This window comes from Heterodontus francisci, chromosome 22 (assembly GCF_036365525.1).
Source record: "Heterodontus francisci isolate sHetFra1 chromosome 22, sHetFra1.hap1, whole genome shotgun sequence".
Classification (NCBI taxonomy): Eukaryota; Metazoa; Chordata; class Chondrichthyes; order Heterodontiformes; family Heterodontidae; genus Heterodontus; species Heterodontus francisci.
The window spans coordinates 73,939,100-73,966,183 of record NC_090392.1 but is presented as its reverse complement, the minus strand read 5'-3'; the positions used below and the strand labels follow the sequence as shown (position 1 = coordinate 73,966,183).

The 27,084-nt window shown below is 43.1% G+C and overlaps 1 protein-coding gene across 1 annotated transcript in view; it reads left to right on the top strand.

The window, feature by feature from the left end:
• Positions 1-27,084, top strand: part of dscaml1 (Down syndrome cell adhesion molecule like 1) — a 504,300-nt gene that overhangs the window by 116,840 nt on the left and 360,376 nt on the right. The gene's annotated exons all lie outside the window — the stretch shown is intronic.

Sequence of the window (27,084 nt, the reverse complement as noted above, 5' to 3'; positions counted from 1 at the left end):
TATATAGGACTAAATTATTAAGGATTTAGTGCCTTCTCCTATTTGTTTCAGCATTTCTCTCTGAGGTCATCCCACGAAAGGATTGTACCTTTTAATGGCATTATTACATCGAATATGCAACACACAAACAGGCCATTTGGCCAAACAGGTCAGTGCCAGTGTTTATGTTCCACATGAGCCTCCTCCCACCCCTCTTCATCCAACCCCATCAACATATCGTTCTATTTGTTTTGCCGTCATGTGCTTATCTAGCTTTCCCTTAAATACATTGATGCTATTTGCCTCAACTACTCCTTGTGGTAGTGAGTTCCACATTCTAACCACTCTCTGGGTAAAGAAGTTTTTCTCCTGAATTCCCTACTGGATTTATTAGTCATTATCTTATATTTATAGCCCCAGTTTTGGCCTCCCACAAGTGGAAACATCTTCTCTACATCTACCCTATCAAACACCTTCATAATCTTAAAGACTCTAATAGGTCACCCTTCAGTCTTCTCTTTCCTAGAGAAAAGAACCCCAGCCTGCTCACTCTTTCCTGATTGGTACAACCTCTCAGTTCTGGTACCATCCTTTTAAAACTTTTTTTGCACCTTCTCCAGTGCCTGTATATCCTTTTTCTAATATGAAGACCACGGTGGTGCAATGGTTAGCACCGCAGCCTCACAGCTCCAGCGACCCGGGTTCGGTTCTGGGTACTGTCTATGCGGAGTTTGCAAGTTGACTGTGTGGGTTTCCGCTGGGTGCTATGGTTTCCTCCCACAGCCAAAGACTTGCAGGATGATAGGTAAATAGGCCATTGTAAATTGCCCCTAGTGTAGGTAGGTAGGAGAATTGTGGGGATGTGGTAGGGAATGTGGGATTAATGTATGATTAGTATAAATGGGTGGCTGATGGTCAGCACAGACTTGGTGGGCCGAAGGGCCTGTTTCAGTGCTGTATCTCTCTATAATTACACAGTACTTTCAGAAATAATGCCTCTGATATGTGGAAAAGTTTCCAGTAATTATTTTCCTTCAACTTTCCCTCTCCCCGTAGTGACACTGAATATTAACAGTGTCAAGTTAGAATTTATACATGGTCAGCAGCCAGTTCCAGCCACTCGTTTGCCCGTATCTGCAGAAATGAGGTGAGCGACACCGAATGCTTTTGTTCAGACGCTGTCAGCACCAGTGCATCAGGTCGTGACTCAAGCACCCAATGATGCACAATGACTTTCAGTGTAGTTCATTACCTTACAGTTGCCCTGCTGATAGAGAAACAATTTAAATGCCCTCTATTTAACCTTCCTTCAGCAACTGCTTGCCATTAGAACCACACCTGCTATAAAAGCACACGGTTTACAACTGACACGAAGGAAACTCGATTAAAACATCTGCTCTGTCACCTGCCCCTGACTAACTCTCCCGCTCGCACCACAATCTTTGGCACGTACGATCTTTGTGGTTATCTCATTTAAAGGGACATTATCTTTATGAAAAATGGCCAAGCTGATCTCTGTTTGTTTGCGAATACTCAATGCAGGGAAGTAGATGCTATAGAAGGAAGACCTTGAGTTTATAGTGTCTTTGATGTTCTCAGGTTGTCACAAAACACCTTGCAGCCAGTGAATTAATTTTAAAGTGCAGCCACTGTTGTTATGTAGGTGGGCACAGCAGCCTATTTGCAAACAGCAAGATACTACAGCAAGAAGTAACATCTATATAGTGCCTTTAAGGTAGTAAAAGGTCCCATGGTGCTTCACAGGAACATAATCAGATAAAAATTGACACTGAGTTAAAGAAGGTTCTCAGAGGTTTGTAGGGAAGGAGGAGGTTACGACTCCATGGAGAGGGCCATGGAGAGATGACCACAAACAAAATGAGATAATGACCTGTGAATAAGTTTTGGTGGCATTGGTAGAGGCAAAATTGTGCCGAGACACTGGGAGAATATCCCTGCTCTTATAGTTACAACAGTACAGAAGGAGGCCATTTAGCCAATCAAATCCATGCCAGCTCTCAGTAGAGTGATCCTGTCAGTACCATTCCCCAGCTTTATCACCGTAGCCCTGTAAGTTTGTTTCCCACAAGTGTCCATCCAATTTCCTTTTGAAATCATTTATCGTCTCCACTTCCACCACCCTCGTACGTAGCGAGTTCCAGGTCATTACCACTCGCTGTAAAAAAAAGTTCTTCCTCACATCCCCCCTGCATCTCTTGCCCAAAACCATGGATCTGTGTCCCCCTAGTCCTTGTACCATCAACTAACAGTTTTTTCTTTGTCTACCTTATCTAAACCTGTTATAATCTTGTATACCTCTATCAAGCCTCCCCTCAATCTCCTTTACTCCAAGAGAACAACCCCAGCTTCTCCAACCTAACTTTGTATTTAAAATCCCTCATCCCTGGAACCATTCTGGTAAATCTCCTCTGCACCCTCTCAAGGATCCTCACAGCCTTCCAAAAGTGTGGTGTCCTGAAGTGGATGCAATACTCTAGTTGTGGCCTAACCAGAGCTTTATAATGGTTCAGCATAACTTCCCTGCTTTTGTACTCAATACCTCTGCTAATGAAGCCCAAGATCCCATATGCTTTGCTGACTACTCCTTCAAAATGTGCTGCCACCTTTAATAATCTATGCACATGAACCCACAGGCCCATCAGTCCCTGTACCCTCTTTAGAACTGTACCATTTAGTCTATATTGTCTCTCCCTGACCCTTCTGCCAAAATGCATCACCTCTCACTTCTTTGTCTTGAATTCCATTTGCCACTTGTCTGCCCATTCTGCTATCCTACCTATGTCCTATAACAGTCGATTGATAACACCTTCACTGTTTGCCATATCTCCAAGGTTTGTGTCATTGGCAGATTTTGAAATTGTGTCTTGTACACCCAAGTCTAATTCATTAATATACATCAAGAAAAGCAGTGATCCTAGTACTGACCCCTGGGGAATACCACTGTATACATTTCTATCGTCCAAAAAACAACCATGTACCACTACACTCTGTTTCCTGTCACTCAGCCAATTTTGTAACCATGTTGCCAGTGTCTCTTTTATTCCATGGGCCTCAACTTTTCTAACAAGCCTATTATGTGGCACTTTATCGAAGGTCATATATGCCACATGAACCGCAATACCCTCACCAAACCTCTCTGTTACCTCATCAAAAACTCAATCAAATTAGTTAAACATGATTTGTCTTTTAACAAAATTTGTGCTGGTTGTCATTAATTAATCCATCCATGTCCAAGTAACTGTTAATTTTGTCCCGGATTATTGTTTCTAAAAGCTTTCCCACCGCCGAGGTTAAACTGACTTGTCTGTAGTTGCTGGCTTTATCCTTATACACTTTTTAGAACAAGGGTATTACATTTGCAGTTCTCCAGTCCCCTAAATCTAAGGAGGATTTGAAGATTATGGCCAACCCCTCTGCAGTTTTTGTCCGTACTTATCTTAGTATCCTCGGATGCCTCCCATCTGGTCCTGGTGACTTATCCATTTTTCTTCAAGTAGTGCTAATGGATTTTTAATATCTACCTGAGAGGACCAATGGGGCCTTGATTTAACATCTCATCTGAAAGTGGATGTTTATTGTTGCAGCGGTGGAACCTTCCCCAGAATGTAAGTGCGGTGGCATCCATATCCTCAGGAGCTTCAACACGCTACAGAGCCAGAAACAGGAACAGTTATGTAATACAGCAAGGGTGTTCCATTATGATCACACACTGTTATTGGATGTCTCTCATTAATAAACATTGTAACACATCTTTTCCATTCATTCACCACTATGTGCTTTGTACACAGCGCCAGTATGTTACGTCTCCCAAAGACTGTTACAGTGGAGGTCAGCTAGATTTTGATATTAATTTGCCAAGAATGGTGCAAACATCCAGCCTATCACTCCCTAAACTGTCTAAATTGCAAAATTCAGGATTAGAAATCTTGAAAGGGCCCATTTTTCTTATTGCTGCTTTTGTCTGAAGGGAAGTGGATGCAATTTAGACAGCACCTTCCAAACCCTTGACCTCTACTATCTAGAAGGACAAGGGCAGCAAATGCATGGGAACACCACCACCTGAAAGTTCCCCTCCAAACCACACACCATCCTGACTTGGAACTATATCACCGTTCCTTCACGGTCGCTGGGTCAAAATCCTGGAACTCCCTTCCTAACAGCACTGTGGATGTACCTACCCCACATGGACTGCAGCGGTTCAAGAAGGCAGCTCACCACCACCTTCTCAAGGGCAATTAGGGATGGGCAATAAATGCTGGCCTGGCCAGCAATGCCCACATCCCTTGAATGAATTTTAAAAAAAATTGAAAATGACATAGGAAGTTTGATGCACAAAAGTCTTCACATTGTCCTGAGATGGCCTGGAGGAAAAGAGAATGGTCTTTGCAATGAAATACAAATGACATCTGGGTTCAGAATGGCATTTTCTAATTTTGACTGAGACTGCTTTGAAGCAAATCCACATTTGCAGAAATCCTGACCTTTCCAGCTACTTGTAATGAGGGTAATTCCAGTTGGTTGTGTTTGGGTGTCATTGTACAGACACTGTGGGCTGAATTTTCCCATAGGCTTCGGGACCCCGACTTTGGTCTCGAGCCTGTTCTTGGCAGCGGTGAGAGCGGCCGTGCAATCTCTGGGATGCGGCCTCCTAATTGGCCACCTCCGTGCTCACCATCCAATTAAAGATGGCGGATGGACTCCTGACTGTGCAGGCTCAATCAGAGGGCCGGCAGCTCTGGAGCCTCGGCAGCCCTTCCGGGAAAGGTGACGCTGCTGATACAGGTAGGAGACTAGGAGGGCATGGAGGCCCTCTCTCTGGCCAACACAGACACACTGCACTGTAGACTGCTGAAGCCGGTAGGGATATCGGGAGGGAGGGAAAACCCCTCCGAGGAATCAAACGCAGCGACAATCGTGACCTTTCATCTACATGTCCCAGTCATTGGTTGTAGAGCCTCCGGCTTTGATGGCACCCCCGCCTGCTGCAGGGAGGCTGCCTCCAATGAGCTGGCAGCCTCCACACATGGCAGGGGGCAACTCTGCCGATGGGAATATTCCAGCAATGCTGCAAAATTGCCACTAATTGGGGCCTTAACCATCCTAATTGGCTGCCCACCTCTGTGGACCAGTCCACCTCTGGGAAAGTTCCCCGATGGCTGGAATGCATTGGGGTGCCATCCAGCTGCGGCCCCCCCTATATTTTCCTGATTCTCCACCCCCTCCCCCCCACCTCCGCCGCTACGCCTCCAACCCTGTCTCCACTGCCGCAGGAAAATCCAACCCTGAGCAAGACAGGAGTGAGTTGAATCTCTTACTGTTGAGGTACGTTCAATGAATGGTATTTCTGCATATTTTTGTATATGGCTTCAGACGGTTGTGGGTTCAAGTCCCACTTCAGAGACTTAAGCACATAATCTCTACGCTGATGCACCAGTGCAGTACTGAGTGGGGAGCTACTTCTCAGTATTTAGGAACTGGTGTTCATTCTTTTCAAGAGCTATGGATCATTGAAAGATTCCTGTCTAGACATCTGAATATGTCTATTTTGTTTAAGGGAATTATCATTGTGTACACTTCTTAGCCAACACGGATTTACCCATTCAGTTCCTCTTTTAAATCAATCTGTTATTGGATAACATGGAGTGGTTAGTTTACCACATGGAATTTCTGGCTTGTTATCTAGAAACTGCAATTCCAATTTTGCCTTGCGACTGGTTACCTCCATCTTCCACTTATAAAAATTACCACCTTTACAATCTTTGTAATGGTCTGCTGGTGTCAGACCATTCACAGGTTTCTAACACTATCATGTTAATGTTAGCTACATTCTGTTATCCCAAGGAGATTAGAAGGAAAAGTATGGACTTTCAATACGACTTCAAGTACAGGGACTAAAATAGTGCATGTGAAGAAAAACACCTTTATCCACAAGTCCATCAGGCAGTGGTCTGCAGGGCATGTCCTCAAGGTCCTACAGGAAAAGGAGATGGTGGATCCTGTCGGATGGTTCCCCGAGCAGACTGTCAAAGTCATTTGGCAGAATGCTTCATTGCCAGAACTTTCAAAGAAGCACCAAGATGTAGCTTGGCTGGTGGTGAGAAGGGCCCTCCCCGTCAGATCCTTCCTGCATGCCTGGAATCTCACTGTCTCTGCACGCTGCGCTCGAGATGACTGTTGTGGCGATGAGACCATCGTCCACCTCCTTCTGGAATGTGCCTTTGCAAAGCAGGGCTATAAAGAGATGCAGTAGATTTTGTTGAGGTTCATCCTGAGCAGCTCTGTAACACAGGAGTCTGTGTTCTACGGGCTGTTCGCAGGGACGTATGCAGAGATAAACATTAACTGCTGCTGGAGGACTGTCAACTTGATGAAAGACGGTCTTCCAGTGCAAGGAGTTGTCCACGACCGAGTGTTGCAAACTGGTACATTCCAAGGTCCAGGACTACGTGCAGAGGGATGCACTAAAGCTTGGGGCAGCCACCACAAAGGCTCAATGGGGAAAGGCCACTGTGCAAGGCCCTCCCGCCACAGTGAACCGAGGGGCTGGAACCTGTGTAAAACCCCTCGGGCTGTGTGCGCCAAAATATGTTTCTGCTGTGTAATGCAAATGTACGCTGCGTATAAAATGGAATGATGAGAGTTGTGAGAATAGCGAAGGAATCTGATCGCTTTTGTACTTTCCGAAATGTCAAATGTAAACAGTTTCATAATATACTTTATTCATAAAAATTTGTAAAAAATATATTTTTGGAAAAAAAGTAGTGTGCGTGACTTGAACACTTGCTAATTGTTTGTATCATGCAAAGCCATACAGATTATAACTGCAATAATTTCTTGTCTTATTTAGCGTGTCATTAAGCTGGAGTATGTCTGTGCTGGGAAAATGGAGCATCTTTCCACCTTGTGTCAATATATTGGGTATATCATGGGCCAAATGCGATGTAAAGCTGCCTCTTCTCTGCTCCAACATTGTATCTTTACCTCAAGTTCAAGCATAGATTCAGGGTGAGAAGGTAGTCAAGAAGGCATACGGCATGCTTGCCTTCATTGGGCGGGGCATAGAGTATAAAAATAGGCAAGTCATGCTGCAGCTGTACGGAACTTTAGTTAGGCCACACTTAGAATATTGCGTGCCATTCTGGTCGACACACTACCAGAAAGACGTGGAGGTTTTGGAGAGGGTACAGAAGAGGTTTACCAGGATGTTGCCTGGTCTGGAGGGCATTAGCTATGAGGAGAGGTTGGATAAACTCGGATTGTTTTCAATGGAACGACGGAGGTGGAGGGGCGACATGATAGAGGTTTACAAAGTTATGAGCGGCATGGACAGAGTGGATAGTCAGAAGCTTTTTCCCAGGGTGGAAGAGTCAGTTACTAGGGGACATAGGTTTAAGGTGAGAGGGGCAAAGTTTAGAGGGGATGTGTGAGGCAAGTTCTTTACACAGAGGGTGGTGAGTGCCTGGAACTTGTTGCCAGGGGAGGTGGTGGAAGCAGGTACCATAGAGACGTTTAAGAGGCATCTTGACAAATACATGAATAGGATGGGAATAGAGGGATACGGACCCCGGAAATGCAGAAGGTTTTAGTTGAGGCAGGCATCAAGATTGGCGCAGGCTTGGAGGGCCGAATGGCCTGTTCCTGTGCTGTACTGTTCTTTGTTCTTCTTTGTTCTTTGTTATTAGTAGAATCATACAGTCATAGAGTTATACAGCACAGAAACAAGCCCTTCGGCCCATCGTGTCCATGCTGATCATCAATCCTATCTATTCTAATCCCATTTTCCAGCACTTGGCCCGTGGCCCTGTATGCTATGGCATTTCAAGTGCTCATCTAAATACTTCTTAAAAGGTGTGAGGGTTCCTGCCTCTACCAGCACTTCAGGCATAAAGGGGGAGGTTAGAAGAAGTGTTTTCACCCAGAGTTATTGGACCTACATTGCATTACCACAAGTAGCTGTGAAGCCAAGCCATTTAAGAGGGAGTGGAACAAATTATTGAAGAAAGATATGAAAGGATTTGGTGAAAGAGCAGGGAAATGGGACTAACTCTTATGTAAAGCTAGCACTGGTGAAGGCTCAATGGGCCAAAAGCCCCTCTGTGTTGAAATTTCTATGATTCAGATGTTTATGCTGCACCAGTATGGAACAAGAATTTTATTCGTTATTCCCCTGTAGTTTTCCCCCGTCCTGAAGATGCTGATTATTATTTGCACATGGCTTCTTGGGTTTTGGCCATCTTCTGGTACCTTTTCCGAATGAGCCTTTTTTTTGTATGCTTAGGGAGTGTTGACTGTGGTATTCCCACATGAATGGGGGAGGAGCTTCACAGCCGAGCCCAGTAAACTTCTCACTCGTCTACACGCCTGCACTTTCTAGCAGGTGTCATAAAGAATGATCAGGTGATGGAACCTTTGTTGATTTTTCTTTCACCTTCCTTTGCCTGGCCCCTGGGTTCTGAGGCCAATTATTATACAGGCACTGCCAGCTAACCTGAAATCAGTTCCCTCAGTACCGAATGGGCTTGGAACCTTCCGAGTCTCTCTGGCTCAGTTCCCCACTAACCAGGGGATTAAACAGCTGAACAGGATTCACAACGGCTGGGAATTCAACACTTAACCCGCCGAGGCACCGAGTGCCCCTCTCATTGTCAGTATTGCAAAATGTGACGGGGTGGGGGCTAGTTTCTAAATCTCATCAACGCAGTAGATATATATCTGAGCTGTTAAGCTTTAGTTGTTCATTATAAATCTTCAAGACATCTTCCTGATAGTTTTTTTATTTAACAAGAATCAACAACACTTCCTTTGCTCAAGTGACAAACCATCAATAATGTTAATACACTCACAATGTGTTAAAGTCCATGCATGGACCGATTCATTTGCAGGCTTCTCTGCTAGCCTCACAGCACTGGCTTTATGTAAGCAACACTTCCCCTAATCTCTGACTGAATTAAAGAGCTTTTCTACTGCTTGGTTCTGGTGTTTGGGGAAGGCTTAAGGGCTATAATGGAGAGGAGGAGGAGGGAACACTGGTAGGTTTGTTGGAGCTTATGGAGCTGCCTGGGAGCTCTTGTTGGGGTCAGGCAGTAAGCGGGGAGGGGGGTGGGGGGAATGGGTGCTACTCCCCCAGGTCCCTGCAGGAGCACAGATGGCTGGCTTGGAGGGAAAGCTGCACTGATGTGCAGATCAGCAAGGTCATGTGACCCTGTGTGAGAGTTATCCATATTGGTTTAATTAGCTTGTATCCTCTAAAGTATTGTGTGCAAGACAACAAATTAAGCAATTGTAACACAAGATGCTGGGATTTGTTTGTTAGTACAGATTAAGGCTGATGCAACCTCCAAAAGTAGAAGGCCAGTATTTGTGGATTTTTTCCCTCATTTTAAAAGCTTTTCACACACTTTCTCAGTACCTGGTTTAATACAGAGTATTTGCTTTAAAGTATGCACTGTACATGAAGTATAATTTTTTTTTATTCATTCATGGGATGTGGGTGACGCTGGCCAGGCCAGCATTTATTGTCCATCCCTAATTGCCCTTGAGAAGGTGGTGGTGAGCTGCCTTCTTGAACCGCTGCAGTCCATTTGGGGTAGGTACACCCACAGTGCTGTTAGGAAGCGAGTTCCAGGATTTTGTCCCAGTGACAATGAAGGAACGGCGATATAGTTCCAAGTCAGGATGGTGTGTGACTTGGAGGGGAACTTTCAGGTGGTGGTGTTCCCATGCATTTGCTGCCCTTGTCCTGCTAGTTGGTAGAGGTCGTGGGTTTGTAAGGTGCTGTCTAAGGAGCCTTGGTGCTTTGCTGCAGTGCATCTTGTAGATGGTACACACTGCTGCCACTGTGTGTTGGTGGTGGAGAGAATGAATGTTTGTAGATGGGATGCCAATCAAGTGGGCTGCTTTGTTCTGGATGGTGTCGAGCTTCTTGAGTTTTGTTGGAACTGCACCCATCCAGGCAAGTGGAGAGTATTCCATCACACTCCTGACTTGTGCCTTGTAGATGGTGGACAGGTTTTGGGGAGTCAGGAGGTGAGTTACTTGCCACAGGATTCCTAGCTTCTGATCTGCTGTTGTAGTCACGGTATTCATATGGCTACTCCAGTTTAGTTTCTGGTCAATGGTAGCACCTAGGATGTTGATACTGAGGGATTCAGTGATGGTAATGCCATTGAATGTCAAGGGGAGATGGTTAGATTCTCACTTGTTGGAGATGGTCATTGCCTGGCACTTGTGTGGCGCGAATGTTACTTGCCACTTATCAGCCCAAGCCTGGATATTGTCCAAATCTTGCTGCATTTCTATACGGACTAGTTCAGTATCTGAGGAGTCACGAATGGTGCTGAACATTGTGCAATCATCAGTGAACGTTCCCACTTCTGACCTAATGATTGAAGGAAGGTCATTGATGAAGCAGCTGAAGATGGTTTGGCCTAGGACACTACCCTGACAAACTCATGCAGTGCTAGAACTTCTATACATTAAGGTAAGGAGTATTCTGATAGAGACAGCAACAACCAAGGTCAGATGGAGCTGGGGTCTTCTGGGTGTGTGTGGGAGGGTGGCGTTGTACATTTATATAGCGTCTTTAACATAGTAAAACATCCCAAGGTGCTTCACAGGAGTGCAATCAGACAAAAAATAACAGCAAGCCACAAAAGGAGACTTTAGGACAGGTAACTAAAGGCTTGATCAAAAAGATAGGTCTTGCAGGAGGAGACATGGAGAAACAAGATGTTTATTGAGTTAATTCCACACTGGAACTGGGAAAGGTGTGTGATAGGGCAGAGGGCAGGAGAGATTAAATAACAAAGCTGTCCTGGGACAAAGGCAAAGAGTGTGTTAATGCTTGTGGTGAAAGACAAAGCATTAGTCCAGAGAGAGTGTTAATAGCAGAATAATGAGCAACTTTGACTACATGAAAAACAGGCACATGGTTAAAAAATAAAATGAAATATTTTTTAAAAGGCCAGTCATGCTCTGATGTTATTGAACTCAATGTTCAGTCTGCAAGGCTGGAGAGTGCTTAATCGAAAGATCAGGTGCGGCTCCTCGAGCTTGTGTTGATGTCCACTGGAACACTGGAGCAGGCCAAAGACAGAAATATTGGCATGAGAGTGGGGGGTGGGGTGGGGGGGGCGGGGGGTGGCGGGTGCAGTGCTGAAATGGCAAGCAATCGGAAGCTCGGGGTCATGTTTTCGGACTGAGCGGAGGTGTTCCACAAAGCGGTTACCCAATTTACGTTTGGTCTCCCCTATGTAGAGGAGACAGCATTGTGAGCAGTGACTACAGTATACTAAATTGAAAGAAGTACAAGTAAATTGCTGCTTCACCTGAAAGGAGTGTTTGGGGCCTTGGATAGTGAGGAGAGAGGAGGTAAAAGGGCAGGTATTACACCTCCTGCGATTGCATGGGAAGGTGTCGGGGGAAGGGGACAATGTGTCGGGGGGAATGGAAGAGTGAACAAGGGTGTCACGGAGGGAACGATCCCTTGGGAATGCTGACAGGGGAGGGGAAGATGCGTTTGGTGGTGGCATCACGCTGGAGGTAGCAGAAATGGCGGAGGATGATCCTTTGGATGTGGAGGCTGGTGGGGTGGAAAGTGAGGACAAGAGGAACCCTGTCGCGGTTCTGGGAGGAAGGGGAAGGTGTGAGGGCAGAAATGCAGGAAATGGGCTGGACACAGTTGAGGGCCCTGTCAACCACAGTGGGGTGGCGGGGGGATCCTTGGTTGAGGAAAAAGTAAGACATATCAGAAGTGTTGTTGTGGAAGGTTGCATCATCAGAGCTTTAGTATTGGTCCACTAATGTTACCATCAGTAATTCCTATATGTTAATCAATACTTTCACCCATGGAAATAGTGAACCCTTAAGATGTGGTCACATTCCTTGAAATTTTAACTTTAATCTCCTTTGCTGCAATGTTTTATTTTTCTTTTTTTTTTGCATTCTTCTGCTAAATTAAAGACATTGCACCCTTCACCATTGAGTCCCTCGTGATCCTTGCTCTTCTCTGTTTAGGGACAGGACTAAACACAAGGGGCTGCCCTATCTGTGCCTGCCATTGGGGTGTTAGACTGGGACAGGATATTATACAAAGCTTTTCCCTCACTGCAAACCACAGTTGACATAGTGGAGGGCCGTCCTGTCCCATTTTGTGTCTTATCCATATTTTTACTGATGAACAGCTTGCTTTTCTTTTCCTGTGTGTCAAAGCTCAGTGATAGAATCTCACCTTGGGAGAGCATGAAGAGCTGCTTCACTGAAATGGTGCCAGGGTTGCAGGACTTCATTTAGGTGCAGAGATTGGAAAGGCTGGGATTGTTGTCTTTAGAGCAGAGATGAGCAAGGGGAGATTTAATAGAGGTGTCAAAATCATGAAGGGTTTTAATAAGAGTGTATAAGGAGAAATTGTTTCCAGCGACAGAAGGGTCAGTAACCATAGAACATAAATTTGTGGAGTTGAGGCTGAAGATCAGCCACGACCGCATCAAATGGTGGAGCAGGCTTGAAGGGCCTTATGCCGTACTCCTGTCCTTATTTCTTTTTTAATTGGCAAAAGAGCCAGAGATGACAAGAGAATGTTTTATGCAAGTTGTTGCTGTCAGTAATGAACCACCTGAAAGGGTAGTAGAAGCAAATTCAATAGTAACATTCAAAAAGGAATTGGGTATATGCTTGAAAGGGAAAGATTTGCAGGGTTATAGGAAAAGAGCAGGAAAATGGGGACTAATTGGATAGCTCTTTCAAAGAGCAAGCATGGACTTGATGGACCGAATGGTCTCCTTCTATGCTGTCTCATTATATGTTAGAAGTAGCCAGGTTGTAGGCTAGAGGTCAGTCGTGTAAATGCGTAACATCTGCTTCTGAAGTCCCCCCCGCAGATAATTGATCCCATGGCATAACCCTTGATTGAGTGCCAGTCCAATTTTCAGATTGGGCTATTATCCTAAGCCCTTACTAAGCTGAATGTGTGCACTTGACTCGATCAGCTCCTATCCATACACGACTAAGACACATGATGCATGGATAAAGCTGCAGGATGAAAAGAATCTGTGCTAGAAAGAACAATAAAGACAAGAGATTGAGAGCCAATGAGAAACAACCCAGGCTCCTGCTCTGGTCAAGCTAATGCCCGCTACAGCTAAACCATGAACTCAATCTATTGCTTAAATGCTTACTAGGGAGACAATGGTGAGTAGCTTTCAGGCAAGCCTAATTTGAATGACTGCCCTAAGTCAATAAACACTTCCCTGTTGGCAATCTATCTGTAGTTAGAGGACTAAGTATTCTCCAATTGCCCTTCAAGAACCATTTACATTTTAAAGTAACCACATTTCTACTGAAGTTTTCTGTTTAATTCCTGGGATAAATTTCATGATCTATTTCAAAAACTAATTTCTCAAACAATGTTTCCTTTTTAGAAAACAGCTTTAGTCAAATAATTATCGGGAGAGCAGAGTCAGAAATTCGTGTACTTAAAAACAGTAAGAATTAGGAGACTAAAAGACTGTCAAATACATGTCTCTGGTGAATGTTACACGGCAGATTCTTTCTGAACCATTCTAAAGATTTGCTCTCACTGTCCGGCACTTCATATCATATGTTACAAACCAGAAACGCTTCAAAAACTTTGTTTAAAAAAAAAAAATTGGGATTGATGGAGGAATTATCCAATCATCTCCATTCTAGCCAAGAATAGTGGTATCACTATAGCCGGCCTAAATTAAAGTTGGTGAACTCAGCAATGACAACTTGCATTTGTATAGCGTCTTTTGTGTAAATCATTCCAAGATGCTTCACAGAAGCATTATCAAACAATAAGAATTTGATAACTTTGACTCTTATGTAAGTTGCCATTTTTGAATCCACTTGCTAACATTCTCATTGAATATGATTGCAACACGATAAAGAGCGAATATGGCAAAGAGTATGGTGGAACAGATTGAATGGCCCACTTGTCTCCCCACATCACAGTCCTTTAACTTGATGACATGGAGTTGAGCAAAGGTTCTCTATTTGGCAAATAATCTTAGTCTTGAAGTATGATCTTCTTGGTCATTTCCAGGGCACATTCAGCAATAATTTGTTCTCACCAATTTCTATTGTAGTAGACATTTTTACCTATAATTGGGTCCAGAAGAATAATTATCTTGATCCACTGCCTCAAAAGACCGTGGTTGATTTTTGATATAATGAGAAGTTGAATGCTCTCTGGCCTGTGTGAATGCCTGAAGCTGAACTGAATTATGGACAGCTGCCTTGCATCCTGCCTAATTGCAAATAAGGTTGGGTTGTGGATGCACACAGCTGGTGCTGAGGAAACAAACAATAACTAGCCACTGAGGACAAGATTGGGATAATCTGCACTGCAGGGTTTAGACGAGCCTCTAGCCTCCTTCTTCCATCAAATTAGAGGCTGAAGAAGCAAATTTATGTCAATTGGCAGAATTTTTGGAGTGTTACCCATTCTTCATTATAAGGTGTCATTCAATCCTTCACAATGTCATTAAGTTTGAGAAACCTGGGAAGGTGAACTCATTGTTTGAATGCAGATTGCCTTGCACTGTGAAAAAGCTCTGTCGTTTTTAACCAACTGTGTTTTAAAGGTGTAAATTGGCAAGAAGGAAATTATTGGTGTCCCATCAGAGATTTATAATGAAAGATTTTTGATTATCCTTAACATTTAACCATAGTGTAGATATATTTGCTGTGCATGATACAAGTTAAATAGAATGCAAAAACACCAAACCTATTTTCTATCTGTTTGAACAAAGCTTTTGGTCATCAGGTCTAATATCTCCTTAAACAAAAACAAGAAATACTGGAATCACTCAGCAGGTCTGGCAGCATCTGTGGAAAGAGAAGCAGAGTAAACGTTAACTCTGCTTCTCTTTCCACAGATGCTGCCAGACCTGCTGAGTGATTCCAGCATTTCTTGTTTTTGTTTCAGATTTCCAGCATCCGCAGTATTTTGCTTCTAATATCTCCTTATGTGGCTTGGTGTTATTTAGTTTTATAATGCTCCTGTAAAGTGCCTTAGGACATTTTATTGGATTAAGGTGCTATATAAATATAAGCTGTTATTATTGCTGCTGTGTCTTGTGTTATGTGTTGAGAGTATCTGTCATTTGTTATGGTGGATAGTGATCTGTATTTATATGTGCTATCTAGCTCTATCTTTGCTATCTCTGCATTTTCATACCAGAGTCTTGGGAAAGAAAGAACTTGCATTTATTATAATATCATTTACAACTTCACGATGTCCCAAAGTGCTTTACAGCCTATGAAATACATTTGATGTGTAGTCACTGTTGTAATGTAAGAATGTTGGATTGATCCTAGAATATCAATGAGGCTTCTGGTAAAATGTACTGCTCCAGGTTCAAGAGAAGAACTCCCAGTTCTGAAGCTGCTTGCTTGTGGACACCAGTTTTGCCTGTTATCTTATCACAGGTCAAATATGGTGCTATTTCATTGCAATTTTCACAGTTGGTATGTCTGATTTGAGACTGGGTCACACCGAGTTGTGGTGGTGGAATTTCTGATACATCATCCTTATTGAAGAAGGATTCTATTCCCAGAAGATGGACATTAAACTCCAAGTTGGACTTAATTTTTTGTTACTCTTGCTCCATTTATAAAAATTGATGGGATGACTATTTTCATGGAATCAGCTACACAATAATTTCCAATCCTCTATCCATGCCTGTTTATACAGATACATTTGCTGTCATCACCCCTCTCAAGAAACCAACCTTAGACCCCAATGTCCTTGCAAACTACCGTCTCATCTCCAATCTCCCTTTTCTTTCCAAAGTCCTTGACCGTGTTGTTGCCTCCCAAATCTGTTCATATCTTTCCTGAAATTCCATGTTTGAATCCGTCCAATCAGGTTTCCGCCCCGCCGCAGTACCGAAATAGTTCTTCTCAAACCCACAAATGACATTCTATGCGACTGTGACAAAGGTAAGCTATCCCTTGTTGTCTTTCTTAACCTGTCTGAAGCCTTTGACACAGTTGACCACACCATCTTCCTCCAATACCTCTCCACTCTCGTCCAGCTGGGTGGGACTGCTCTCGCCCGGTTCCATTCTTATCTATCTAATTGTAGCCAGAGAATCACTTGCAATGGTTTCTCTTTCTGCTCCCACACCATTATCTCTGGTGTCTGCCAAGGATCTATCCTTGGCCCCCTCCTATTTCTTATCAACATGCTGGCCCTTGGCAACATCATTCGAAAGCACAGCATCAGTTTTCATATATGCTGATAACTATCTCACCACTTTCATCTCTCTCAATTCCTCCACTGTTACTAAATTATCAGATTGCTTATTTGATATCTAGTGCTGGATGAGCAGAAATTACCTCCAATTAAATATTGGGAAGACTAAAGGCATTGCTTCGGTCCCCACTTTAAATTCCATTCGCTAGCTACTGACTCCATGCCTCTCCCTGGCAACTGTCTGAGATTATACCAATCTGTTTGTAACCTTGGTGTCATAGTTAACCTCTGAGCTTCTTATCTCCTATTCGTATCATCAGTAAGACCGCCTATTTCCAAATCAGTAACTTCGCCCCCTGCCTCAGCTCATCTGCTGCTGAAACCCTCATTCATACTTTCATTATATCTAAACTTGACTATATTCCATTGAACTCCTGGCTGGTCTTGCACATTCTACCCTTCATAAACTCTGTCATCTGAAACTCTGCTGCCTGTGCCTTTAACTCGCACCAAGTCCCGTTCGCTTATCACCCCTGTGTTCGCTGATCTACATTGGCTCCCAGTCAAACAGCATTTTGATTTTAAAGTTCTCATCCTTGTTTTCAAATTCCTTGATGGCCTTGTCCTTCCCTAGCTCTGTAACCTCCTCCAGCCCCATAACCCTTCTAGGTAACTGCTCTACTCTAATTCTGATTTTATTTGCTCCACCATTGAACATAGGAACACATTGGTGGCCATATCTTCAGTTGTCTAGGTCCTAAGCTCTGGAATACCCTCCCAACACCTCTCTGCCTCTCTAGCCTTCTTACTTCCTTTAAGACACTCCTTAAAACCTACATCTTTGACCAAGCTTTGGGTCATCTGCCCTAATATCTCCTTCTGTAGCTCAGTGTTAGATTTTGTTTTATAATGCTCCTGTGAAGCGCCTTGGGATGTTTTAAAGGTGTTATAGAAATATAAGTTGTTGTAACAAGAGAGGAGCAGGCTCTGCTTTGTTGCTGGTAGTCCGTGCTCTCTCTTTGACTATGTATGTTCTCAATGAGTGCAATTGGGAAGAAAAATCAGCCCATTAGAACAGTTGGCCTTATCAGTGTGTTGTGGACCTATGGCTCCAGGCGTTGCTGATTGCTTGAGATTCAAATAACTCCCAAGGACAAATACAACTAAATGGCTTTAAAATGGTATGGTCTCCTGGAACCACTGTTTTCTCTTGTCTGTGAATAAATGTTTCAGACCCTTATAAATAATGCAGCGACAAGAAATATTGTGTGAACGATTATGTGGGTCTGTACGAACACTTGAATGGGTTTAGTCATGAGGTTTTTTCTTTAGTGTGTGTATATATAATTTATTAGATCTTGGACAATTCTAGGTACGTGTTGCTTGAAAAAGATAAAATAAAATTTTGTTTTATAGTTTGGCAGTAGACATTTGGAAGCTAGAATTCAGGTCAAATTCCCTCCTAGTTCTAGACTCGATGTTTGCAGCATTGCACCTCGTGACTTTCCTAAGTTCTGCTCTCCTTTTCAAAATGGTTGAAGCATAATGCTAGGGGATGCAAATGGGCTGAAAATCAAATATATTCCTGGGAGAGTTTGTGAAGAGCAAACACTAACCATCATTTGGACTCTCCAGTAATGAAGTGTTGGATTTCCCTCACTGTCCTCTCCATGAAGGAAGAGGGTGGGATGCTGCAGCCCATGGGCCCACAGATAGATCTGTGGATCTTTTTCTTCTCTCTCCTTGCTCAGTCACCACAGCATGACATTCATGTTTATAGCAAGATGCTTCCCAATACAAGAGGTCTCCTTTCCTCCTGCCAAGTAATCGGGTTAAGTCTAGGGTTGAGGCCCCTTTTGGGTGAAGATTGAAAGTCACTGCCAGTCAAGACTGGATCCCATCTTTGGTCTCTCTCTCTTTGTTGCAGTTGAACTATTTATTAAACCAACCAGCTCTTTTAACTAAAATTATTCATTCAGTATTTTGTTTGATCTCAAAGTGGTACAAAGGATTTTTTGAGAATATATTTTTGAATTCAGTTTTATGTACAAAGACAATAAATATTTGCACAGTTCTGCAGCCTGTCGTGCAACGGGCAAATTTAGCTAGGGATTTACTTACACAATACATTTATTTCTCCACATTTCTCTTTCGCCTTTTAAGTGTCAGTGTCGCTCACTAGGTAACACTCTACTGAGTTTGAAGGTTTGAATTCAAACCTAACTCCCATGATCTTAGCACTTAATTCAGACTGGCCCTTCAGTGCAGTACAGAGAGAGTGCTGCATTGTCAGAGCTGTTGGCTTATGAAGGTGATCTCATGCAACATCTTAACCAACTGACCCATTGGGGCATACGCTCAGACCAGGTTAGGAGTTCCTTCAAGGATAGCTTTATTTTATGTATGTGCCAGTGGTCATTGATTAGTCATGTGAGATATTTTGAATGTATCGGTACATCTTATTTCTCTCGAAGTTCCATTTTCAGAAATTTGTGCTCCTGTTACTGTCTAAACCTTTCACATCTGTAGATTTCTTGCTGTATGTTTTCTCATAATCTATTGGCCAGTGCTTGACTATGTCATTTTGCTATTGTACGAGCTTGACCGACCAGCCTAAAGGGAATTATACTTTGCTTCTTTTCATATTAAAAGCCCTTTACTCATTTCTCTGGATGCAGAATTACCCGGGGCAACCGGTGACCTACTGTGTACAGAAGTGATGGTCAATGACCAACCATCAAAATCCTTTGGAACACTTTTGAGGCTAATCAAAATATTGACTGAATCATTTTAGTTAAAATTATTTTTTGAAACAAAGGTTTAAATTTAGAATAGACTTGCTGGTGTCCATCTCATGCTGCTAATGTGACAAAGGGCTCCTGAGAAATTTTAAAGTAGATTTATTTTGCATTGATGTCAAATAGCTTAGAGTAAATTGTTTCAGGATTTCTGGATTGAAAGGGGAAGGTCCAGCCATGCTGTGTTGGTCATTTGAAATCTGGCCCAGTGGTCACATCAAATCTGTTGCGGAAATCTTTTCTGTATTGTCCTGCTGTATTTCATTTTTTGTGTTTTCCCTCCTCTCCCCTTCATTGTCTGCTGACTTTTTAATTCATTCATGGGATGTGAGTGTCGCTGTCAAGGCCAGCATTAGTTGCCTATCCCTAATTGACCTTGAGAAGACTTGGCTCATGGAGATAGCTCTTAGTGCAAAGTGAGCTTGCAAGCTACTTCCCAATTCAAGAAAGGCTAAAAGGAGCTAGTAATCACCCATCAGATGGTTAGTGCATGTTTACCGAGTGATAGTCAACCAATAACTGCCTGGATAAACACAGGAAGTGTGGCCACCTGGGTAATTTACAACACCGCAGCCTGTGCCTGGAGCAAGGAGTTGACGTCTTCAGGAGAGGAGGGGAGATTACTGGTTGGAAAAGTGCAAAAAAATCTACCATCGGTGCGTGCTGGAAATGAATTTGCAGCATTACAGTACAACCCAAACACTCCAGCAATTTGTTTTGAAATGATGGCCCTCTGACACGTTGTATTTTCCAGTCTCCATCTTGCAGCTATCAAGATGACAGAATGTGTAACTTATCACAACGTCCCATTGTCAATCAAAAAAAGACTTGATGTTGGCTGAAAGTTAAATCCCAGATGCAGCTGAAATGATGTCAAGTAATATAGGCGCTGAAGAATTTGACAGGCTGCTTGGACCAGTAGGTTTACTGTCAAACTGATCCACTACAACAGCCTGGGCTGCATCCTTTTATGATCCCAATGTACACAATGAAGATCTGAGGGCTCTGTGATCAGTCTTTATTGCTTCTCACATAGCTGGGGATCTGTGGTGCTGGGATATGGGATATAACTTGAAATGAAAGAATTTGCTTTGATATAAGCACCTACACAACTTCAGGACAGCCCAAATACTTTGCAGTCAGTAAAGCTTTTGAAGTGTAGTCACTGTTGTAATGGAGAAACATGGTAGCCAATTTGTGCACAGCAACTCCCACAAACAGCAATGAGTTAATCAGATTTCGTTTTACACAGTTGGTTGAGGGATAAATATTGGCCAGGACACCAGGAGAATTCTGCGAAATAGTGCCATGGGATCATTTGGATCCGCCTAAGAGGGCAGATGGGGCCTCAGTTTAACGCCCCATCCGAAAGATGGCACCTTTATAGCAGCACTTCCTCAGTACTGCATGAGAATGTTCGTCTAGATATTGTGCACAGCTCTGTGGTGGGACTTGCACCGAGGTCAGAATGCTTCTACTGAGCCAAGGCTGACATCCTAAGTTACTGCTGATTTATGAACAGACTGTTGGGATACAGGTTGTATTCCACAATGGTTCTTCAATGATTTCCTCTGCACCACATGTTAAATGGTAGGCATCATTATGAAGCTTAAATAAAAATTACACAAAGCGTTGCAGTGTAGATTCTAGAAGATGTTTACCAGAAACTGTCTTCACTTGTGGGTGAGTCCAGAACAAGACGGCATCAATATGAGATGGTCACTAATAAATCCAATAAAGAATTCAGGAGAAACTTCTTTATCAAGAGAGTGGTTAGAAAGTGGAACTCGTTATCACAAGGCGTAGTGGACGCACAGAGCACTGATGCATACATGAGGGAGAAAGAAATAGAAGGACATGCTGATAGGGTATGATGAAGGACGGTGGGAGGAGGCTCGTGTGGAGCATAAGTCAGGTAGCCTGTTTCTGTGCTACAAGTTCTATGTCACTCAACACAGTCCCCACTACTTACAGCACCCACGCTTAGGGTAGGGAATCATTTATACCACTGGGCAATTAACACTCATCATTTGCCATCAGCATAGAATCAATTATAACATATTAAGTGAACCTTCTATTTTGGGCATTTCAGTAAACTCTTCACACCTTCGCTGTCGATGGAGAGCATTTGCAATCCTCTTAAAATATCCTGACATTTCAGTGCCAAAATTAATTAAAGGAACCAAAGGAAACTGCACATATTCATTTCTCAATAAAAAAGGTTGAAGGTTAAGGGGCAACTGTAGTTGCTGCCTACGAACTGCCCTGGTGAACAGTTCAAAGTTCCCAAACCCCTGGCGTTTAACATTTAATAAGGGGCTGATTCAAATTTAAAATCAACTCAGTGGCAGTGCTATTTTGCGTAACTTTTGATGAGGCAGAGGATTTGGACTGTAGGGTTCCTACAGCCTGTGATGGTTTAACTGTCCAATGGTTGTAGTGGGCGAGTCGGGTTACTGCCAATGTGCCTGCTATACGTGGTGTGGAATCTATTAATAAGGCCCTGACTACCCGTGACAAGCGGCCTTGTGCTCCCACAAACCGAGGTGTTAAAATGGCAGTAGGTGTGATCTTGTCAGGAATACAACGAGTCATACCCGGTTGCCATTTTAACCCCCATCCTCACATGTCACACTGTGAGGTCAAGTTAAAATCGGGGCAAATAGGTCCAACACCACAATGGGTCAAAATGCTCTATTTCGTGCTGAGATTTCTGCCAACTCTGAATGCAAATGCATATTTTTCTAATCATGACCCATTGCAACGTCTATATTTTGTCAAATCTATGGGAAACAAATGGCAGTGTTCGCATTATCTTCAAGGATCATACAGTTTTTCAGGTTCTATTTCTCTCTCTTTCACTCTCCCCTCTGATGTGCCCTAACTCTCTCCCACCTTCATCCCGAAGGCCAGGTAGCTCACACTTCTCTAGAACCCCCATCCCCACCTCTCTGAATGTTCATGGATCCCAACCCTGTTTGCAGCAGGGAAGGCACCATTTGGGACCATTTGTTCTTTCTCAGCTTGATTAAATTTTATTATATATAATAAAATTAAATAATTACCCTGCTTGTTTCTAAATCTGCACAGCTCCTCATTGGAAGAGACCCTGGAATAAACTATTACATTTCAAAGAGGTAACACAGAAAGGAATACGGCAACTTTAAATGACCCCAATTGATTTCTTCGGTGCTTCTGTTTGCTCTGAGCTGTCGTGTGAGGAAGTCTCTGTCAGGGTATCTTTGGCTGGAATCTGCAGCTCTAAGTGACAGGTTTTTGTTTGGGTCACTACAGTTTACTACAATTACTATTAATTAAGAAGGGAGGGAGAGAGAAAACAGCTAACTGTTAGCTGTCCTGTTAGCCTTACGTCAGTAGTAGGGAAAATGCTAGAATCTATTCTAAAGGATGTGATAAATGGACACTTAGATAATGATCTAATTGGGCATCGCCAACATGGATTTATGAATGGGAAATCATGTTTTGACGAACCTGTTGGAGCTTTTTGAGGATGTTACTAACAGAATTGATAAAGGGGAGTCAGTGGACATAGTATACTTGGATTTTCAGAAGGCTTCTGATAAAGTTCCCCCACAGGTTGATTAACAAAATTAAAGCACATGGAATAGGAGGTAATAAACTGGCATGGATTAAGGATTGGTTTCTTGCCTAAAAGCCAGAGTTGGAATAAATGGATCATTCTCAAGTTGGCAGGCTGTGACGAGTGGGATACCGCAAGGATCAGTACTTGGGGCCCCAGCTGTTCACAATATATATCAATGATTTGGATGTGGGGGCCAAATGTAATATTTCCAAGTTCGCGGATGAGGCAAAACTAGGTGGGAATGTGTGTTGTGAGGAAGATGCAAAGTGGCTTCAAGGGGATTTAGAAAGACTTAGCGAGTAGGCAAGAACATGGCAGATGGAATATAATGTGAAAAAATGTGAGGTTATCCACTTTGGTCAGAGGAATAGATGTACAGAGTATTTCTTAAATGGTAAGAGATTAGAAAGTGTAGATGTACAACGTGACCTGGGTGTCCTTGCCAATAAGTCACTGAAAGCTGACATGGAGGTGCAGCAAACAATTAGGAAGGCTCATGGTATGTTGGCCTTTATCGCGAGAGAATTTGAGTACAGAAGTAGTGAAGTCTTGCTTCAATTTTACAGAACGTTGGTTAGACCGCAGCTGGAGTACTGTGTGCAGTTTTGGTCCCTTTACCTTAGGAAGGATATTATTGCCATCCAGGGAGTGCAACAAAGCTTGTTCCCAGGATGGCAGGACTGTACTATGAAGAGAGATTGGGGAAACTGGGCTTGTATTCTCTAGAGTTTTGAAGAATGAGAGGTGATCTCATTGAAAGCTACAAAATACTTAAAGGGATAGACAGGTAGAGGCAGGTAAGATGTTTCCCCTGGTTGGGGAATCTAGAATCCGGGGACACAATTTCAAAATAAGGGGGAAGTCACTTAGGACAGAGATGAGGAGAAATTCTTTTACTCAGAGGGTTGTGAATCTTTGGAATTCTCTACCCCAGAGGGCTGTGGAAACTCAGTCATTGAGTATGTTTATAGCAGAAATTGACAGATTTCTAAATAATAATGACATAAAGGGATATGGGGATAGTGTGAGACAAAGGCATTGAAGTGGATGATCAGCCATGATCATATTGAATCGCAGAACAGGTTCAATGGACTGAATGGCCTACTCATGTTCCTATGTTCCTAATCTAATTGTTGTTCATAAAATAGGATCATCAAATGATACAGCACAGGAGGAGGCCACTCGTCCCGTCGTGCCTGTGCTGGCTCTTTGAAGGAACTTTCTAATTAGTCCCACTATCCTGCTTTTCCACTTGGCCCAGCAAATCTTTCCTTTTCATGTATACATCCAATTCCCTTTTGAAACTTACTATTGAATATGCTTCCACTGCCCTTTCAGGCAGCGCATTCCAGATGATAACAACTATCTGAGTTTTTAAAAAAACTTATCTCCCCCCTGGCTTTTTTGGCAATTGTCTTAAATCTGTGTCCTCTGGTAATTGACCCTTTTGCCAATGGAAACAGTTTCTCCTAATCTACTCCATGAAAACACCTTATAATTTTTATTTAGAGATACAGCACTGAAACAGGCCCTTCGGCCCACCAAGTTTGTGCCGACCATCAACCACCCATTTATACTAATCCTACACTAATCCCATATTCCTACCACATCCCCACCTGTCCCTATATTCCCCTACCACCCACCTATACTAGGGGCAATTTATAATGGCCAATTTACCTATCAACCTGCAAGTCTTTGGTGAATTTTGAACATCAGTCAGGTGATTGTCCCTCAGCTCCCCTCACATAGACTTTTTTTTGATGTAGATTAGGTTGTGAGGTATGAAATGGAAACTATTTGATTTAACTGATCTCATAATGATACCTTCTGTCTAACAGCGGACCTATCTGTGCCTCTTAATGTGCTCTCCTTTCCTCATAAACGCATGTAAACCAAAAACTGTGCGCGAACATGCACATGACATGAGCACCCTGCAGACCACTTTGAATCATTAAGAGCCTGTTGCCATGGTGTTGCATTTTGTGTTAGTGGCCTGGATTGAGTGGAAGGCTGAAGACCAGGCCAACATCCCTGGGTGGTCCAGAAGTGGTTGTCGCGCTGTCAGTTTGTTTGTATTGCTGATGCATGACCAATCTTGTCTTCATTAACCAGCCAATCTGTCCCTGAGTCAGTGTAATTAGCTTGCATTTTGTGGCTGTCATTGTGTTCCTTATTCTTATCACTCCCTCCCTCCAACTATAGCACCAGCTCCCTGGTGTTTGCCAGTTATTTGTGTGCGGTCAATAAAGCCAGGGCATGCAGTCAATGTAGTTTCTCTGTGGTGGCCACTCACTATTACAGCAGGTTCCCACTTTGCTGTTTTTTGTCAAAGGCATGTTATTTTATTTAGCCTCTGAATCATCGTCTAATTTTGGTTTGCGTACTTGCTGACAGAAATTAATTAGTATGACGATCAAAGAAAAATAATCCAAAATAAATGGAACAGGACGATCCAATGGTGAGGTACGATGCGCGTTCCCCTTGAGGCGCTGTATAAATGCAAGAGGTTGTTGTTGCTTTTCGGAGTTTTGTAGGTTGGCATTTGATGAGACTGCATATCAAACCTGATCTTGCTGATCTGTGTGGCTGTAGTGGGTCACTAGATAAATGGACAGTGCTATCGGGGGCAGTGCAGTTGGCATGGTCTACTAGCATCTGGGCCTGAAATTCCATTTGAATTTGCCGATAAAGAGCCCAATGTTTGAGCGATTGGCAGGCAGCCATCTAATAAAACTCTTGCAAGTGAATCACAAACCTAAAACCTAAAATATCCATTCTGCGGAAATGGAGTTATTTGCAAGCTTCTGAATAATGCATGCCCTCTGTAGGCCCCTCGCATCACATCAGGATTTTCTCAATCTCTAGAGAAATGCAAAATAAGTTAGCTTGAGGGAGGAAGGAAAACATAGTGTTTTTATAATGAGTGCTCAAGTATTCTGAGAACCAGGGCTTGTGAAGTTTGCAGAGAGCACATCAGTTCTGAAAGCACAGAGAAAATTGATTGGCAAATAAAGCGTCATATATATATATATATATATATATATATATGAATCACGAGAGAATATAATCATGTAAGAATTTATTTTTGTCGCATGCATGGGACGAACTTTCTCGGGAAAGAAAATCAAATTGCGACACCAATTCTTTAAAGGGGACATGATGAACATTCCAAAACAGGGACTGCAAGGTTACCTAATCAACGCTCTGTGGGTGTGTTGCAAATCTACTGTGGTTTTTTTTTTAGTAACCGTGCCTTTGAGGCATTTTAAAAGGGCCATTAGTACTCTGAAATTTGAATGGCTTTTTTTCCCCCTACTGCTAATTAAATGTGCTGTTGGTTTTCTCGGGATCTTTCCCGCTCCAAAGTGCTGCTGATTCCTCCCTTCATTCTCTTCTGTCCTGGGGGAGTAAATGTTCCACAGGGCTCCATTCATCCTCCAATGCATCAACCAAGTGGCTAATCTTCACATGTGATCTTCAACAGTGAGTGGCAGAAGACTATTTGTCCATGGATGGCTGTGCCTGACCCTTGGCCTCAGCTGATGTGCACCTGAGCATATCTTTCAGCAGGATCCACTCAATAGTGGTCACGAATGCAAACACTGGCTGATCTCGTTTTTGCCCCCCCTCTCCCTCCATCCTTTCACCCAGCCCAAGGGAACTGAATACATTTGGAGTGCCCTTACTGTCAAAGTAAGTGAAATCAGTCAAATCGTCACAATCTATCCAGGGATGGAAGCTGGGATCTTTGTTACAGCTATGACTCATTTCGACACTGGACAATACAGTTACCCACTGAGATCTTTGAAAAATGAAACTAATAATGTTGGTAAGAATTATAATGCTTTGTTTAATCGTTTAGTGGCTAATTTAAACAGTAGGAACTATTGGCATTGGGACAGAAGGGAAAAGCCATCTCATAGCCGATACTGATAGAGTGAGTGAGCTGAATTGTCATCTGTACTGATACCGTCACCGACTCTATGTGATTGGATGATTGCTTTGTTTGGCTGAACCTGTTAACTCAGCTCCCTTGCGCTGTTAAACTCCATAACTAACTCCCCTTTCATAGGACGTAGGCATCGCTGGCAAGGCCAGCATTTGTTGCCCATCTCCAATTTCCCTTGACAACTGAATGGTTTGTTAGGTCATTTCAGAGGGCAGTTAAGAGTCAATCACATTGCTGTGGATCTGGAGTCACATGTAGGCCAGACCAGGTAAGGACAGCAGATGTCCATCCCTAAAGGATATTAGTGAACCAGATGGGTTTTTACGCCAATCAATAATAGTTTCATGACACCAATACTGAGACTAGCTTTCAATTCTCGATTTTTATGTATTGAATTGAAATTCCGCCAGCTGCCGTGGTGGGATTTGAACCTGTGTCCCCAGGGAATTCGCCTGGACTAATATAAAAGCAAAATACTGCAGGTGCTGGAAATCTGAAATAAAAACAAGAAATA